This window comes from Suricata suricatta, chromosome 1 (genome assembly GCF_006229205.1).
Source record: "Suricata suricatta isolate VVHF042 chromosome 1, meerkat_22Aug2017_6uvM2_HiC, whole genome shotgun sequence".
NCBI classification, from domain to species: domain Eukaryota; kingdom Metazoa; phylum Chordata; class Mammalia; order Carnivora; family Herpestidae; genus Suricata; species Suricata suricatta.
Window position 1 is genome coordinate 972,839 of NC_043700.1, and position 18,553 is coordinate 991,391.

Here is an 18,553-nt window from a genome sequence, read left to right on the forward strand (position 1 = left end):
GAGGCCCGGGCGCGCGGCTGAGGACGGCCTCCGTTCCGCACCGGAGCTTCGAGGGTCCCCGACCCTACCTGGCGCGGAGGGGGGAGGTTGCCGTCCCCACCTGGAGCGCGCGCCGCCTCAGTCGCCGCCCGGAGCGCAGACGCCCACGGTCCCCACCTGACGGCGGAGCGGAGGTTTATTGCCGGAAGTCGCCCGCCGCCTACCGGCGAGTACGGCCGAGAAGCCCCGCCCTGGGCCGCGCTGATTGGCAGGTGCGGCTCCGCGTGGCCGTGTTGCTACCCGGCTCCCCAAGGCCGAGCCGTGCGCGTGCGCAGTGGGCACAGCCACCGCCTTACTGCGCGTGCTCAGCGGGTACCGCTGGTCTGCAGACCCCGCGGGAGTGGCAACGGGCGGCGTCCCCGCGTGGGAGGGCGCGCGTGCGTTCTGTGCGTGTTCCTGCGGGAGCCGCTGGGAGGGGCGGGGAGGAGCGGCTCCGGAAGGCGTTCGGCACCTAGCCCGCAGTCTGCTCCACTTTCCAACCAGCTCCCTCGGAACCACCTGAAAGTCGGAAATGCACTTGGCATTTGCCCCCAGGCCTCCACTGCACCCGGTTTACCTTTTGTACTTAACCTCAAGGCTTCAAGCATTTTCCGTTTATAGACGATTTACGATATTGAGATCTTTCAGGAAGATTGGAGACGCCGCGGAGGGCCCTCTTGCACCTATGGGCATTTTCAATCACGGAACAAGAACGTGGGTGTTGGGGGATGGGGGGCGGGAAGAGAAAGGCCCGTGAGTGGATGGCGGAGCTCAGAGTCCCAGCCAGACTTCGGAGGCTTGCAGGCAGGAATGGCTTGTGACGAGCTGTGTGCACTAAGGCTTCACCGCCCTGTGCCTCGTTTTTCCAGAAGGAAAACAAGAATTAAAGGACTTAACCAATAGAAAACACTTGGCAACCATGCCTGGCATACAATGACCAAATAAATAGGTATTTTAGTATTTGTCTTTATAAAATGTGTTTTTATATTTGGAACACATTGCACCATATTCTATGTATTCAGATTTTGGAAAAATACGGTTATAAATTATTTCTGATGTGCTTATTACTGTAACATTCTTTGACTATGCAGTTTTAAAATAATGTAAAAGTGATTATGGCCCCAGGCGCCTGGGTGGCTCAGTTGGTTAAGCTTCGGACTGCTGGTTTTTACTCAGTTCCTGGGTTCCAGACCCGCATGAGGCTCTGGACCGATAGCAGGGAACCTGCTTGGTTGTCTGTGTCTCTCTGTCATACCTCCCTCCCTCCCTCCCTCCCTCTCTCTCTCTCTTATTTTAAAGTTTAAATAAACTTTAAAAAGTGAGTATGGACCGAAAACAGCCATGTTGCCCACATGTCCCTGGTTTCAGAACTGCCATCCTCCTTCCCCTTTCCCTCTGCTGCCGCTTCTCCTGCCCTTTCATAGCTGCAGATTATTCCATTATGGGGATACAGCATCTACATAATACTCTCCAGGGGTGAGCCTTAAGTTCCTTCCAATATTTTGCCATTAGAAATAATACCGACTAAATAACTATGTATGGTTTTCCTATTTGTTTTAAAATTTGTAGTGGCATATTCGCAACTAAATTCCTGTAATTAGAACTGCTGCATCAGGGATAACTGCATGTAAAATTTCGGTAGATATTGACAAGCCAGAGTCCACCACCACCATGGAGACCATAAGAACGGGATTCAGGTTAGCCTGATTCGCCAACACCCACATAACTCCTTCGGAAGGAATTCCGCCGGCGGGCTCACAGGAGGCAAAGTAGCTGGAATCCAGAGAGTGGACGGCGGAGAGCCCACCGAGCAGTTCCGACTCACGCTGGCCCCCAGAGGTCTCGGACAGCACGCCTCGCGCCCGTCATTGTACTCCACGCTCGCAGAAGATGAACACGAGCACTGCCCTCTGGGAAGCCCGCCAGTGGAGAAGGAAACAGGAGAAGGGCAGGGAAGGCAGCTTCGGTGAAGGTGAGGTGTGGCTGGAGGCCGAGGGAGAGTCCCCAGGGGACGGAGGCTCAGTACGGGGACAGGGTGCCCTGGGAGGACTGCACGTTCAGTTTATCCAACGAGTTGATCTATTCAGGTGAGGGAAACATCAAATTTCTCTGCTTAAAAATAACCCAATTCTGATAATATGCGAGGATTTGGGACCATTTAAGCTTCTTGCAGTTCTTCCCCAAAGCTGGGGTCTCTCCTAGTAGAGCCTGGGCAGCCACTGGTCACAGGCAGCGCTGGGTGCCTCCAGGCCTCACTGGGCGGTTGGGTGATGGGCCAGCACCGGGACCCCCCTGCTTCTGGAAGCACTCTACACAGCCATCTCCCCGACCTCCTGAATGCTGCCCAGAACAGGGTGAGCCCCACTGACCCTCTTGCCACAAGCCTGCCCTGGTCCCCTCCAGGCCCAGGGAACGGTCTGTGTTCTTGTTCTAGCCCCTCTGGGACACGCATATTTAGAGGAGTCCCCACCCAACATCGGGGGTCTACTTCAGCTTTCCACAGTGAACCGAGGGGAGATACACCAAACCAAGTCGCCGAGACAAAGCCCCCTCTCCTTGATATAGAACCAGAAGGTAATACATAAATTAGTGTCTCCAGAGGGAGGTCATGCAGGCTACGTGCTAGGTGCTGTGAGAGATGCAATCAGTTGTCAAGAGCTCACAATTTGATCCAAATATAGGGTCGCAAATACACAAAAAACGGGGGGATGTGGGCTACAAGGAGGTACAAAGTGAGAAGGGCATCCGGGGGCAACCCCCCCCGCCCCCCCAGACAGAGATGCCTCCAGGAAGGTTCTGGAAGGTCACACAGGCTGTGAACTTCAGAGGCCAGCGGGCAGCAACGGTGAGGCAGGAGACAGGGTTAAGCAATCTTTTTCTGTTTGCTTATTTCTTTCAAATTTCCTCTTGGTGTTGGGTCTCCCTATATTTCAAATAGGGGTTAGAACAGAATTTTAGGGTTGTCAACTACGCTGGTGGCCAGGGGCTCGTGGGAAGGGTGAGACATCAGAATGGGGAGGCTCCCATGAAGACAACAGACACTCACAGGTGTCTCCACGGACTTCTGAAACTCTGAACTTGACAAACAACGTATCTTCAGCAGGACTCACGCCACAGCAAGGTGTTCAGCTCCGAAAACCTCTCTTTCAGCCCAGCAGGATGCCACAGCCAGGCGGCAGAGCGGAGCTGGAGCACACGCTTCGGCAGACTTGGGACCATCTTGGGGATGCCTAAGGCAATTGTGGGCAAGTAACTGAACCTCCTGAGCCTCGATCTCTCACCTGGAAATGAAGGCACTGGTATCCACCTCTCAAGCTATTAGGAATGTTAAATGTATTAATACTTGTATCCATTCAGTCAGCAAACGTTACTTCCCTCACCTTTCCTGCACGTGTTAGGCAGTGAACCAATGTACACGTAAAAGGCCAGGCCACCGAGACTGGATATTCACCCATATGTTTACATCAATAAATATGGCCCAGTAAATTCTACTCCTAGACATTTATCAGAGATAAAAACAGGTTCACAAAAAGCACGTGGAGTGTTAGCACCGTACTCACAGCTGTAGTCCATGGAACATCCTAGCCACCAGAGTGCACTAACTGTGGCGTGTTCACTCAGTGGAATACTACTCCCCAAAATAAGAAACAATGCAATCCTGATACATGGGACAACACAGGTGATTAGCAAGAGTGATATCTTAGTGAAAAGAACACAGACACAAAAAGGTCTATATGGTACGCTTAGGATACATTCACAGGAAATTCTAGAACAGACAAAACTAACCTATGGGGATGGAAATCCCATCAGTGGTGGCTTGGGGACTAAGGGAAGTGACAGGGGCAGCTTTCTGGAACTATGGAAATGTTTGGTGTCATTTGGGAGCAAGAATGTGAATATGTTAAATCTGATTTCCCATTTCATTCTGTTATACCTCAACAGACCAGTATGTATTTTTTACTTTGGGAAGAACATTTCCGACATATTCCTAGTCAAATATTACCCAACATATTTAATTAAAAAAAAATACATAAACCAGCAACTACACTGAGTGCTTACCCCATACCCAGAATCACATTAAAAGTTGTGGGAAATGCAGAAAATGTGGAGACCTCCCATGGCCTCTGCGAGCCTTGGTTCTGTGATTCACGAGGCAGGAAGTATATTTGAGAATGATTCAAGAGCAAGACCAGGATGTCAAACCCAAGGAGGGGCCAAAGCAGTTGCACAAATGCGTAAAAATGTTTATAGGGGGTCGGATGTACAAAGACATCTGGTGACCAAGGAGAGTCCAAAGAAGATACTAAAATTCACTTTGGAAGGTGAGAGGTGAAAAGCGTAGTTTCATAGTTGAGCATGAAATCCAACAGGGCGACACTTTTGTAACGTCTCAGAGACGTACTCACTTCCCCCTAATGGTAAATCCTGGAGAGCAGTTACCCCAACCTAGAAATAAGAATGCAGATCTCCAAGGACCTCCCAGTTCTGGTAACTTGGAACTTTATCCACACCTTGAAGGGCACATCTGCATGGGGTCCCACACTGTTCTTGGCTTGTTCACATGAGCCCGTTCCTGGGGACTTCTGTCAGCTCCAAGTCCTTACATAGCAACAACACTGATAATGACACTATCAGTGGTGAACATGTACTTAGCACTCACTACACAGCCGGCTCTGGGCCAAGTGCTCTGCTTGACTTAGGCTCAAAATAACCTACAAGGGCAATCCTATTACTATCTTATCTTGAAGATAAGGCCCCTGAAGCTTCCAGAAAGCACAGCGCACTTCTGGGACCCTACAGAGAGGCTGAAGTGGATCCAGGGTTGGATTCTGGCTCGTGTAATCTAGTAACTGCTCACCCACCACACCTGGGAAAGCACCTCCCGAGCCAGCCTCGGGGCACCCATTATCCTTACCATTCACTAGACAACCACCGTATCTTGTAACTTCCTTCAGTTACTTAAGTCCCAAGCCAGCTCTGCCTTGGACTTTAAAAACAACAAACAAACACACCTCAATTCTTCATCAAGACCATAAGCTCTCTGAAGACAAAGACTCAAGTCTTCCACACTTGTTGGAACCCTGCAGATCTAACCCTCTGCGGAGGGGAGAGGGGGTGCGGGGGGAGTAACAGACTGTCTGCCGGTCACAGCTGGAATTCGTTGACCTGAACAATGCCACCATCGCTGAAACACTTGAACAGTCCGGCCTTCAGAGTCTCTCCAAACACGGTAGTGATGTTCCCTGGCCGCCTTTATTTTCACGGCAGCCTGTGCCCATTTTGGTTCTGTATTGCTCTACGTGATATCCAAAGGATGAGATAAATGAACAAAAGATTTTGAACACGGAGACACCCTTGGCCAGGCAGCCTAGTCCCTCCTCATGGACAAGGCCCACATCTACAGCACCCACATGCCGCTGGCACAGGGGCAGCAGCCCACACACTGGAATCAAGCCTCTTACCGCAAACATGGCTTCTTTCCCCAACACAACAGATGCGTCTGTGTCTGTCGTCAGCTGAGCCTGAAATTCCTAGATCCTCCTTCTTATGTTCAAATGCTAGACCACCGTAGGTTAGTCTTGGTGGCTAAGGTGCTTGCACCCTTAAATCGTCTCTGGGCTGGATCCCCAACTGCTACAAACTTCCAGTCTCCTTAGGTCACCCTGGTCTCTCGCCATCATTACTGTCCCTCTGCCTAATGGCCATATCCTTCCAGAATGGCACAGACCCAGGGTAATGGACAAGCACAGACAATAAGGAGAGCTTTCTCTAAGGACAGAGGCAGGAGCCGAGCAGCACTGGTGGCCCAGCAGGAAGCTACGAGAAATGGGGGTTCACCTGTCAATGGAGAGGAATTGAGCACTGCTGGCTATTCCAACAGAGGGTTGGTGAGGGGGCCGTGCAACTGGTTAGACCCCGGAAGTAGCAGAGGTCAGGGAAGCCAGGGGGGAAAATGGACTGCAGGGAATAATGCGAGTGAACCCCTCGGCCCTAGGGGGAGAGGGGCTCTAAGGACTATCACAAATGGATCGGGTGAAGTTGTCACTATCAGGATTAAGGAGTTCTGAAAAATCATAACCCTTGCAGCCAAATGGTAGATGTCCAGTGGTGTGCGGTTAAACTAGCTTTTCAGAGGAAGGGAAGGAAAAGCTCTGGTTGGTGGTGTTTGCCGATTTCTAGGGCGTGAACCCTCCCACCATGGTAAATTTCAGGCTGCCGGTGTGAGGTCATTGAACGATGGGGCGAAGAGATGCCCTTGGCCAAGTCTGACAGGCCGGTATCCGCTGGCCCCAGCACACCTCTGGGTCTGGGCCTGTTGAAACTGGTAGCTGTTGCCATTTCCCATCTCTTGGTGAGCCCGCATTCCAGCACATTCTGATAACAGTGTTTATAAGTGCCAGACTGTCCAGTCATTGAGATTTTTCCAAGTTTCTGGTGAGGGTCACTAGTTGTACACATGATGACAATTAGCCACAGATGCCCAATCTCCAGGGCTACAATAAAAAGCTAGTAAATTGAAGCCTTCTCAATTATAGGTTAAACAGCCTGGGTTTTTCCAAGCAATTTTGGCAGAAGTTTACTGCTGTTTTGATTGAAATGAGAAAAAAAAACCTAGAAACAATAGGGAGGCAGTATTTTTTATGTATCTGGGTTTCACTAAGTCATTATGGTAATGTGTTACATAATCTTGAAAAGTTAATTCCAGTTTGGTTATAAGCAATAACATGATGAAATGATTGATGGGTACATTAATCATTCTACCAATAATGTCTGGGAGAAAATGAAGTTAAAGCAAATCCAACTAATAGAAAGAAAAGTGGAATTAAATGGGGGGAAATGTCATCACAAGTGATTGCTGTCTTTCAGGAGAAAGTATCTAGCACACACGGAAGATAATAGAAGATAGACATTTCGCTTCTAAGTTCTGACAAAGACCTCAGCTTCATATGACGTGAGGATGGAAAGATAGGAAGGAGAAAAGACCCATGTCATTAGTGGCTCTGTGTCCTTTGGACTAAGTTGATGAAAGCCGACAGTGGCCTGGATAGTAGCCCGTATAAGGCACAGAATTCGTTTCTGCATACACCAGGACACATGCTCAGATAGACACCCGAGTACAACTGCGGCCAACTGTGAAAAGGGAGCACCTCCTCGCGTGGGGACAGCCGCACCTCTCCTCCACCTGCTGACCCAGAAAGCAGTGTCTTACCGCACCCCCAAGGATGGGTGAAGTGAAACACAGCAGAAAGTGCCAACAATTGTTCCTTCCTACAAATGCTCTTTCCTTTGACTCCAACATAAAACACGGGGCAACGTAAGCGGGACAAGCCACCGGTGGGTGCAGGATCCCGGAAAGCCTAATGTGTTGGGACTACGTAAGTGTAACATGCAACCGCGTTCTTGAAAACATGCTTCCTAGGAGAAATTCCCTCTGAAGGGGCTGAAGCAAAGAAAGGCAAACGCCAAAATCAGGGACACGCTCAGACAGAGAGCCCAGTCCTAGCTGTGTGTTTTACACAGGTCATCAAAAAAGTGTGAGACCTACCCACCTGAGGAGAGGGACGTGGGACGTTGACTTAGACAAAATTAGACGAGCTCACTGGCTCAGCTAGGCGAGTACGAATACAAGAGGAATATAACGATCAACTGCATCTCTGAAGAATGTTTATACCCCACCCAACTGATGGAGAGACTTGCACAGAGTAAGAGAGGGAACAATCTGATACTACTAAAAGCTCAGGGAATCTCCAGGAGGATTTTTTTTGAAAGGCAAGGAGCACCTGGATGGCTCAGTCAGTTAAGCATCAGACTTTGGCTCAGGTCATGATCTCGCTGTTCGTGGGCTCCAGCCCCGCCTCGGGCTCTGTGCGGTCAGCTCAGAGCCTGGAGCTGCTTCCGATTCTGTGTCTCCCTCCCTCCCTCTCTCTCTCTCTGCCCCCACCCCTCGCTCATGCTCATGCTCCCTCTCTCTCTCTCCCTCTCTCTCTCAAAAAGAAATAAATATTAAAAAAAAAAACTGTTCTTAAAAGCCAAATTGGTTTCCTTAGAGAGTATTTTGGAGCACTACTGTTTTCCAATGTTTGCATTTATGTAGTTTCTATATCGTGTAAATAGCCTTTTATTTGTCTAAGACCAACTGGAAGCAACAACCTATTTTTTTCTATTATCAGAATCCCTGGGGATAAAACCAAATACATGAACCTGAAATACATGCAGCCTGTGGGGTCTCGCTTATTTGTATGATAACTTTAAAGTATCTTATTCCTCACAAGCTATTGGAGTTAGAAATAGATTTTGTTGCCAATCCCTGAAATAAACATAGCTTAAACTAGAGAGTAGCTTATTTCTCTTTCATATAAAATAAGTCCAATTCAAGAAAACGGGAGAGTATCAATCCAAAAGCATGGTAGCTACATGAACCCCTCAGGGCCCCAGATTGATGCAGATGGTCTCCATCCTTAAGGTTAACTCCTGCCCAAGGTAGTTCTGGAGCTCCAGCCTTTATATCCACACTCTAGGCAAGAGGAAGAAAGAGAGGAAGAAGGAGGGCGTATTTCTTACTCTTAAAAGGATTTTCTGAAAGTTGCACGCAACACTCCCACTGACATCTCAATAGTGTGCCTGCACCTGGTTGAGAGGGAAAAAAAAGTAAACAAAGACTCAGGGACCTAAGGGACATCATGAAGTGTGCATGAGGAGGAAAGGCGAGGAAGAAAAAAAGGGAAGAGATGTTTAGGGGAAATGACTAATATTTGGGAAGTCTAAATGTCCCAGATTTGATTAAAAATGTTAATCTACACATCCAAGCAGCTCAACATATACAAGTTTTATCCCCAAGTGGGCTAAACTCAAAGATATCCGTACCTAGGCACATCATAATGAAACGGTCAACAGCCAAAAGCAGAGAATCCTGAAAGAAGCAGGAGAAAACCTGCAAAAAAAGGTAGAAGATGAACAAACAGCTGATTTCTTATCAGAAACCAGAGGCCAGGAGGCAGCGAGAGAACATATCCAAAGTGCCGAGTGGAAGAGTGTCAGTCACTCTTCAAAGATGAAGTGGAGATCTTTCCCAATCAACAAAAACTGAGAAAACATGTAATTAGAAAAGCAGCTCAACAAGAAATACTAAAGGAGGTCCTGGAGGCAGTCATGGAAGGTCACTGGCCAGCCATTCAAATCCACACGAAGAAATAAAGACCATGTAGTAAAGGCGGCTAGGTGCAAATAAACGATAGTACACATGCGTGCTTTGGTTAGAACTCTCTTGCCGAATTCTCAGTCCAGAGAACTCTGTCCAAATACACGATTAGGTGCATTTCTCGGGACCAAGGACAGTTTCTGTTTGGGGGGCATTCCTTTATCCGTTAAGGAGCGGAAGCTTACCTCTGGCCATGAGGCAACTGCGTAACTATTACAAGGTCAGCTAGGGGCGGAGTGACCAAGTTCGGATTTCAGCCCGGCTCATGACCCCGGGGTTGTGGGATGGAGCCCCGCGCCAGGGCCCCACGGAGTGTGGAGGCCGCCGGAGATTCTCCCCCGCGTTCTCTCCCTCTGCCTCTTTCCCTGCTCAAGCTCTTTCTCTCTCCCCCAAAAGTAAAAAATTTCAGCTACAAGATGCTTTTAGTCTTTTGTTTTTACTCTTCTCCCCCATGTTTGGCAAATCAAATTAGTTTCAGGTGTACGAAATTTGAGGCAAGCAGGCACACAGAGCTGGCCGTGCCCAGGGCACGGTGCAGCAGTCCCCTCACGCAGAGCGCGATCCCTTAAACTCCCTGGAGGGAGCTGCGTAGAGGACTTTAAACTGTTCTAAGTGCTCGAAAGGCCAGCTTAAAAGAGGATAAAGGACAACTAAACTGCAAATAATTCTTTTAGATTCCTGTCGAAACACCTGTGAACTTGCCTGTGAGGCTGTTAAAAGGCAGAGAAATTGGACCAAAATCAAATGTTGTCTTCACCTGAATTCCAGATGGGTATTTCTAGCCCCACCCAACCGGGGGTCAGGTCCTTTTTCTTCTAAATGACTGTTACCCACCAGCTTGTAAAATGCTTTGCCCTCTTTTCAGAGAGGATGCTTCCACATGTCCTGGACCACGGTCATTGGAGGTCACAGGTATGATCATTTGGTTGGACCCTGGTGAGACTTAACCATAGGCAGGGTCTTTCCGTTCTAGGATCCATGAGTAACGTGTCAACAGTTACTCATGCAAATTCCAAAGATCGGTATGGCCACTCTGCTAAAGTGACTCAGTCAAGTTGCTCAAATGATACGTCAAAGTCTAAAGACATTAACTTCAATTCTGTGTGTTGATTACATGGACTCATGTTGAGTGTCTGCAGAAAAAAAAAAAAAAATTGAATATTTACACTTTGTCCTGCCTTTCAACTCTACATCTTTTTAAGGCAATGCGGACATTCTAACCAAGTAGTGCCAAGTACCTACAAGGAAGTGAGTAATGCAGGTCAGGAAGATTACCATTTCAAGGTACAATCTCTCCCTACCAGGAGAAAAATTGCACAGATGGAAAATATTCTCCTAGCATGATCAGCCAGACCAGCTCAGAGGTCCACGGAAAATGGCATGTATTTTAAAGGAAAATCTTGGGGGGGGGGGAAATACAACATTTTATATAGATGTCTCGACTGAAGGACAATTATGCAAACATGTCTACACCAATCAAACTCTAAAAGAAGGAAACACAGATTTAGTGCAATTCCTGCTCTTACAAGTGAAGTGCCCTTTTGCTTTACTTTGTCCAATCCTGAGATGGAAAGAAAATTGCCCTGTAGACCATATCCACACAGTATCTTGCAAAACTACGGCTGAGTGGCAAAGTCTGGAGGATGGGCACCCCGTGGCTGGAAGGCACTGTAACCTACCGGTGCCCTACATTTACAAATACTGGCTCCCTCAGCTTCTCACATCTTAGTTCAAATGTCACCTCCTCCTTAGACCTACCCTTAGGATTTCAGTTACAAGCACGACCCCACCCCAGACGCTCAGAACCACCCCCACGGCCCTATTTTTCCACCATTTAATATGCTGTGTGTTCTACTCACTAGTTGCCCCCCAGATAGAGGCTTTACCGCGGTAGACATGTCGGTCTCTTTTGTTCATGGATGCGTCCCAAGCTCCCAGGACGGTGCCTGGTAAGGAGCAGACCTCCAACAGACACTCGTTGCATAAGTGAATGAGTGACTAAGGAATGGAGCACATTTCTCATACAAACAGTGTTACATAGCCATGTTTTCATTCCAAGCCAAAAGATTCTATTGATCTGACAATATAACTGAAAGGACAGATCAGGAGTGTTGATAAATGAAGAAATTTGCAGATGCTGTTGCTTATTGATAAAGTTAGACATCCCTACAGTCTGAGTCCCATCAAATTCCTGTGTTGAAATCCTAATGGCCGACGTCATGGGACTTCCAAAGGTGAGGTGCTTAAGCCAGGAGGGCAGAGCGCTCAGGAACTGAACTAGTATCTTATAAAACAGGCTCCAAAGGGCTCCCTCCTACCATGTGAGGACACAGAGAGCAGGTACTGGCCATCAAGCAGGAAGAGGGCCCTCAGCTGACTGCCAGCCTCTGGAACTAGAAGAAATAAATTTCTGTTGTTGATAAAACACCTAGTCTGCGGCATTTTGTTATAGCAGCCTGAATGGACTAAGATAATGTTCTTCTTTTATAGAACTGTAGAACATTAAATATTAATTTCCCAAAGCTATCAAGACAAAGAGGAACAAAGCTGGAAGCATCATGCTTCCTGATTCCAAATTGTATTCCAAAGCTACAGTAATCATAACAGTAGGAGGGGTACCTGGGTGGCACAGTCAGTTGAGCATGACTCCTGATCTTGGCTCAGGTCCTGATCTCACGGTTCACGAGTTCGAGCCCCACATTGGGCTCTAGTGCTGACAGTGTGGTATAGGTCAATGGAACAGAACAGAAAACCCACAAATAAAGCCACACATATATGGTTGATTAGTTTAAGACAAAGAAGCCAAGAGTATAAAATGGAGAAAGGTGGGGCGCCTGGGGGGCTCAGTCAGTTGAGGGTCCGGCTTCAGCTCAGGTCACGATCTTGCAGTTAGTGGGTTCCAGCCCTGCGTCAGGCTCTGCTGACAGCTCGCTCAGAGCCTGGAGCCTGTCTTCAGATACCGTGTCTCCCTCTCTGACCCTCCCCTGCTCACACTCTCTCTCTCTCTCAAAGATAAAGTATTTAAAAATTTTTTTTAAATAATAAAATGGAGAAAGGACAGTCTCTTTAATAAATAGTACTGGAAACTGAACCATTCTCTTATACCACACACAAAAATTAACTCAGTGGATTAAAGATGTGAATGTTGGACCTGAAACCATAAAACCCCTAGAAGAAACCACAGGCCAAGAGCCTAATTCAACAAATGGGACTACAGCAAACTAAAAATGTCTCCACAGCAAAGGAAAACATCAATAAAATGAAAAGCAATTTCCTGAACAGGAAAAGATGTTTGTAAATCATCTAATTGATAAGGGGTTAGGAACCAAAATATATAAATAACTCCAAAACTCAAATGCAAAAACAAAGACACCAGTCTGAATTTAAAAAAATGGGTGAAGGATCTGAATAGACATTTTTCCGAAGAAGACAAGTAGATGCCGACAGACACATGAAAAGATGCTCAACATCAATCATCAGGGAAATGCAAATCAAAACCACAGCCTGCTCTAATCTCACACCTGCGGAATGGCTATTACCAAAGAGGCAAGAAACGACGTGTGTGGGCACGGACGTGGAGAAAGGGGAAGCGTCTCCCACTGTTGGTGGGAACACACACTGGTGCGGCCACCGTGGAAAACCGTACGGAGGCTTCTCGCAAAAGTAAAAATAGAACTCCCCGAGGATCTGGCCACTCCCCTCCTGAGCATCGATCCACAAGAGGCAAAAACACTAACTCAAGAAGATAACACGCACCCCCATATTCGTTGCAACATTATTCAAATAGCCAAGACACAAAAGCAAGCCCAGTGTATACTGACAGGTGAATAAAAGAGATACAAAGCATGTGCAGACACAATGGAATATTGTTCAGCGATAGGAATGAAATCTTGCAATTTGCTAAAATGTGAATGAACCTTAAGGAGATTATGCTAAATGAAATACGTCAGAGAAAGACACATACATGGAATCTAAAACACAAACTTACAGAAACATAACAGATTGGTGGTTGCCAGACGCAGGGTGGGTCAAGTGAAGGGGGTCCAAAACTACGAACTTTATATAAGATAAATCAACCCTGCGGATGTAATGTGCAGCCTGGCCCTCTAGGCAACCACACCACGCTGCACGTGTGAAAGCTGCCGGAGCGGAGGTCCTGTAGGTACTCAGCACAGGGGAAAATAGTGTGTGTCCATGTGTGGCAATGGACACAACTACACTCCGGTGGCGATTGCTTCACGAGACACAAACACCCACTCACCAGGCGGCACATTGGAAACACGAGTTGTCCATTACGTCTCAAAACCACCATTTGATCTCATCATTAATTTGCTACCATGGCGGGCACTGGGAACGCAGCTTTCCCTGGACTGACCGGAGGTTTGAGGGGAGCAGAGGATGGGGAAGGAGAAGCACGGACACCAAGAGGTGACAGAGAAGAGTCAAAGCAGGAAGACGCCTTGCTGGTTCATGAAAGAGCATGGCGGAAAGGATCAGACCTGTCCGCTTGCTCTTGGGAAGCGGACAGAAGGTGCGGTGTAAGCTGTGTGGAGAAGCTGAAAGCCAAACCCCACAAAACGGGCGAGAACGCTCTTCCAAAACTGTTGCTTAGAAAGGAAGCTCATTTTTCTGTTCTATTCTGCTTAATTATATTCTAAAATTATCACATTATACTAAAATATAGATGGATTATAGGCTTATATTTATTGAAACAATAAATGGATGAAAATAGAAAAAAATGCATATCAGCATCAAGAAACATTTCAGGCTACTCATAATTCCACCAAACAACCAGTGTTAATTTTTTTAATGTTAATTTATTGTGAGCAGGCAAGGTGCGGGGAGGGGACAGCAGGGAGAGGAAGAACAAGAATCCCAAGCAGGCTCTGCACTGTCCACACAGAGCCTAAGGCAGGGCTCAACCTCACGAACCATGAGATGATGACCTGAGCCAAAAATCAAGAGTCAGACACTCCAGGCTCAGCTCAGGTCATGATCTTACAGTTTGTGAGTTTGACTCCCACATCAGGCTCTGTGACGACATGGGCATGGCACGTGCTGGCTCAAGATTCTTTCTCTGCCCCTCCCCTACTCTCACGCCTCTCTTTCAAAATAAATAAACAGTAAAAAGAAAAAGACACTCAACCAACGGAGCCACCCAGGCTCCCCGACCACTGTTGTTTTTACACAAAGCCCTTTAAGACTCAACTACCTTTCGTTCTGAAGGAAAAGGTCATCTTCGGAAGTAGGAAGCCAGGACTCCCAGAGCCCCGGGCGTTAGGCAGGAAAGCTGTAACTGCGTTCCCGGGCTACGGGGATTCTCTACGTGTGGCCCTTAGACTGCCCGCATTAGTCGTCGGTTGTGCTTATTTAAAATGCAGATTCCCAGGGGGCATCTGGGTGGCTCAGTTGGTTGAGTGTCTGACTCTAGATTTCAGCTCAGGATCTCAAGGTCATGAAATCTACCCTGTGACTCTCTGTGCCCCTGTGAGTCTCCTTCAGCTCACTCTCTAAAATAAAAAAGTAAAAATAAAATGCATATTCCCAGGCACCACTGTAGCTACTCAGAGTTCCTGAGGCTGAGGTCGGAGCATCTGCTTACGAGCCACTCAGGAACTTCTAGTACACAATATTGTTTCGGTCGCTGGCTGGATAGATGGCGCCCACCTACGCCGGGCTGTCTCCAGGATGACTGCCCAGAGCTCAGTACAGCTGCGCACCCCATCCCCATAACAGTACTCGGGGCTCAAACCTGCCTTCTTCTATTATAAAAAAGTCTTCCCAGTTGATTCCAGGTAGCCTGATTTGAAAACCCTGCTTAGATCTGTTGTTTCCCTAAGCCTCCAAACTCCTTGTTCGAGTGATCAGGCTTTCAATCAGTAAAACAAATGAAAGCAACTGATCAGTTTGAATCAGAGAAATCTGGGCAGAGCTCATGCTTCCCCGTGTGCCAGGGGGACAGTGCCACCTGCAATCAGTGCTGGCCACCAGGGAGGCTTCCGTGGGTGATGCTGCGCAGGGCCCGGTTCCTGGGTCCAGCATGGCCAAGGCCGCCTCTACTACCTGACCTGGAGGCTCTCTGAGGCCTGGACAAGTGGTATTCACTCCTCTGACCATCTGCAGAGGGCACAGCAGGGTCTGGCCCACATTCATGGAGGAGACGCGGTGGAACACAGTAGGCCTGGGTGGGTGCCAAACTGTGCTCACAAGAACACCACCAAGGGGTGCCCAGGTGGCCCTGTCAGTTAATCACCTGACTTCTGCTCAGGTCATGATCTCATGGTTTGTGGGTTTGGGCCCAAGTCGGGCTCTGTGCTGGCAGCTCAGACCCCGGATCCTGCTTCGGATTGTGTGTGTGTGTGTGTGTGTGTGTGTGTGTGTGTGTGTGTGTCTGCCCCTCTCCCACCCATGCGCGCTCTCTCTCTCAAAAATAAACATTGAAGAATGAAATCTGGCCATTCATAGCAAAATGGAAGGGTGTCATGTTAAGTAAAATAAGTCAGGCAGCGAAGGACAGATACCATATGTTTTCACTCATAAGTGGAACAGGAGAAACTCAGCAGAAGATCATGGGGGAGGGGAAGGGGGGACAGTTAGGGAGGAAGGCAAACCATGAGAAACGCTTGAATACTGAAAACAAACTGAGGGCGGGAGGGGGAGAGGGAAAGGGGGGTGATGGGCACGGAGGAGGGCACTTGTGGGGATGAGCACTGGGTGTTATACGGCAACCAACTTGACAATAAACTATAAAAGAAAAAAGGATTTAAAAATTAAAAAATAAACATTAAAAAGGTACCTTAAAGACAAACAATACCCAAACGCTGCTGGCTCTGCTCCGCTAACGCTGCCGAGGGCCCGCGTGTGCCCTGGGCCGGCAGCGCTGGTTCTGAGAGCAAACAAGAGGGGGCCACGCTCACAGTGAATCCACTTCTGAGAGAAAACTATGAAGTGATCCCGTGGGCTGGACCCTTTGTCAATTTCCAGAGTCCTTCCCACGATGGTGGTAGGAAAATGCTAGAAGCTTTTCAGACAGCATTTTGGTTAAGGGAAGTGCAAAAATAAGAAAAAATAAAATTCAGTGGAAGTGTGGCACACAAGAATTCTCGGTGGCCTTCCACTTTCTAGAGGTCCTATTTCCCGTAGCCTGTGGCTCTGACCTTCCTTGTGTGCTCCGTTCTCCCAAGCAGAGGGCAGAGACGCAGACACCACATCCGGGCATCCGGGCTGAGACGCAGACACCACAGGCGCCTCTGAGCAAGTACAGGGCGTGTTTACGTTGCCAGGGGGAACAGGGCGAGGTCTACGTCACATATTTGATTGCTACCTTTTCAGGTGTGTCAATCAGGCTCCCAAGAGGAAACCAATAGAACATTCAAATCAGGGTAATTTAAAGAGGTCTTAGTAAGGGGACTAGACACAGGTGTGAGCAGGCTTTTGGAAACCCAGTGAGGACAGTGTGGTCCCCGGGGCTGGGATGTGAGAGCGGAGAAGGGACAGTCTGAACAGCACATTAGCTGCAAGACGGAAGACCGGCCAAGCCAGGACAAGAGGTTTATGTACCTTCTGGAAGGACGATGCGTGGAGACACAGGGAGCTTGCTGTTTTCCGGGTAATCGTACCAGAACCCTCCCCACGCGGCCACCGGTGTGGGAGGCGGGGAATGTTCTGCAGCCTTACAAGCAGGTTCTGGTGCCCATGACCCAAGAGCCTCTGGGTTGTGTTTTCTCTCCGCCCAGGGTTAGACCGAGGATGGCAGGGGGGCTGCAGGGGGCTTGCTCTCCCGCCTGGTGAGCCTTGGGTACACCAGCCCCGCAGCCAGCCTCCACCGGGGAGGCCTTGTTAGGAAGAAGAAAAAGCTCCAGGCCAGCTCAGAATTGGCCCCACTCCCCCTCCCCACACCATCTTCCCTGCAAGGACCTGCCTTAGAGGGAGCGCACAGCCCCAGGCCCCCCCTCCCCACCAAGTTTGTCAGAACACTCGGGTCCCCACCACTGCTGGTTCCCGCGGAGCCTCTCCTCCCTAAAATCTGTGAGTCTGAGCTACCTGTGTCTCCACCCCCGGCGGCCGCAGTTCACCCCGTGACCTCAGCACCCTGACGCCTAAGAGCAGGAATGACGCCGTTCAGGCTCCTTACCTCCAGGCTGGAGCCGGATGGGCAGCTCCTCACGGGGTCAGGTGCGTCCTAGTGGCCCCAGGAGTGTATATAGTTGCCGCCAGGCCTGCGCAGGTTACTCCGGTTCTGGCCTCGGCGGCCCCACCCCTGCACAGCTGTTGGGCCTGAGCCCCGGGGCCGCGTGGCATCCTGAGTTTAGTGGGGACGATGAGCTTTCGGAGGCAAACCTCCCTCAGGCGCCCCAGGGATGGCGGCCCAGGGCGAGCAAGCTCCCCCAAGCCCCAGCACACCCCTGCTCCTGGGCTGACAGATGCACCACGCGGGAGGGTTGCAGCAGAGGGTGTTTGATTCAGAGATTTCTTGCAGGGCGCTTTCTGGCAGCTTCCCCAGCGGGACATGCTTTTCCTGATTGTGGAAGAAACTAGTAGCGAGGAGAAAATCTCAGCACAGCGTCAGCGCCTGATGCTGTCAGCCTCCCCCAGGCCTGTTCCCACCCTCTTCCTCAGCAGTGGGTGGTGTTTCTCGCTGAGCCTCCCTGCGCTCCGGGGCCTGACCCCTGCTGTTCATCCCTGCACCCCGGCGCCGGGGTCCTAACAGGTGCTTAGTAAAGGCCCAGCGACAGGACGCTCCTGCCTCTTCCGCCAGGGCTCCACGCAGGCGGGGCGTTCGCCTCGGCTGCTGCAGGCCTGGGGGGCGGCCCGGAAGAGGCAGCCCCCGGCTGCTCCTCTTACCCAGGCACGAAGCACGATGGAAACGTCACAGCTGTTCTTAGAGTCTCAAATCAGTTGGGACTAAACAAAGCTTAACGGAGCAAGGACTCGGATGTCCAATCTGGCGAAACTCGCTCCTCGAGCACACACGGCCACGTGCACGCTCACACGCACACAATGTGAATGCCAGCCCAAGGCCCTCCCGCGGGGCTGGGAGTGCGGCGGGCCCTGACGTGCCAGCGGGGGCGCCACTCAGTGTCCCGGCTGAGGAGAGCGCTCTGGATCCTGGATCGAACCGAGTCTGACCTAAGCCTGCAAGGAACTGCTCCTCCGAGGCGCTGCTTCAGGCAAGTCGCTTCCCCTGGGCCTGCGTTCCCTGGTCCGCGAAGTCAGGCACCCAGGGCTCTCGGGTACGCGTGTCTGCACCAGACAGAGCCGCAGGCGGCACGGCCGTGTAGACGGGGGAGGGGCCGTGCGGGGCGCCGGGGGCACCCTTCCCCGAGGCGCGCCCCG

At 49.7% G+C, this 18,553-nt stretch overlaps 1 protein-coding gene across 5 annotated transcripts in view; it reads right to left on the minus strand.

The window, feature by feature from the left end:
• The window catches only part of FBXO25 (F-box protein 25), a 58,736-nt gene extending 58,533 nt beyond the window's left edge, over positions 1-203 (minus strand). For 2 of the 5 annotated variants that reach the window (XM_029933382.1, XM_029933372.1), the window contains exon 1: positions 69-203. The gene's annotated coding sequence lies outside the window, so the exon portion shown is untranslated. The remainder of the gene's footprint in view (positions 1-68) is intronic. The other 3 variants (XM_029933378.1, XM_029933357.1, XM_029933368.1) reach the window with 2 other exon arrangements.
• Between the last annotated feature and the right edge of the window lie 18,350 nt (positions 204-18,553).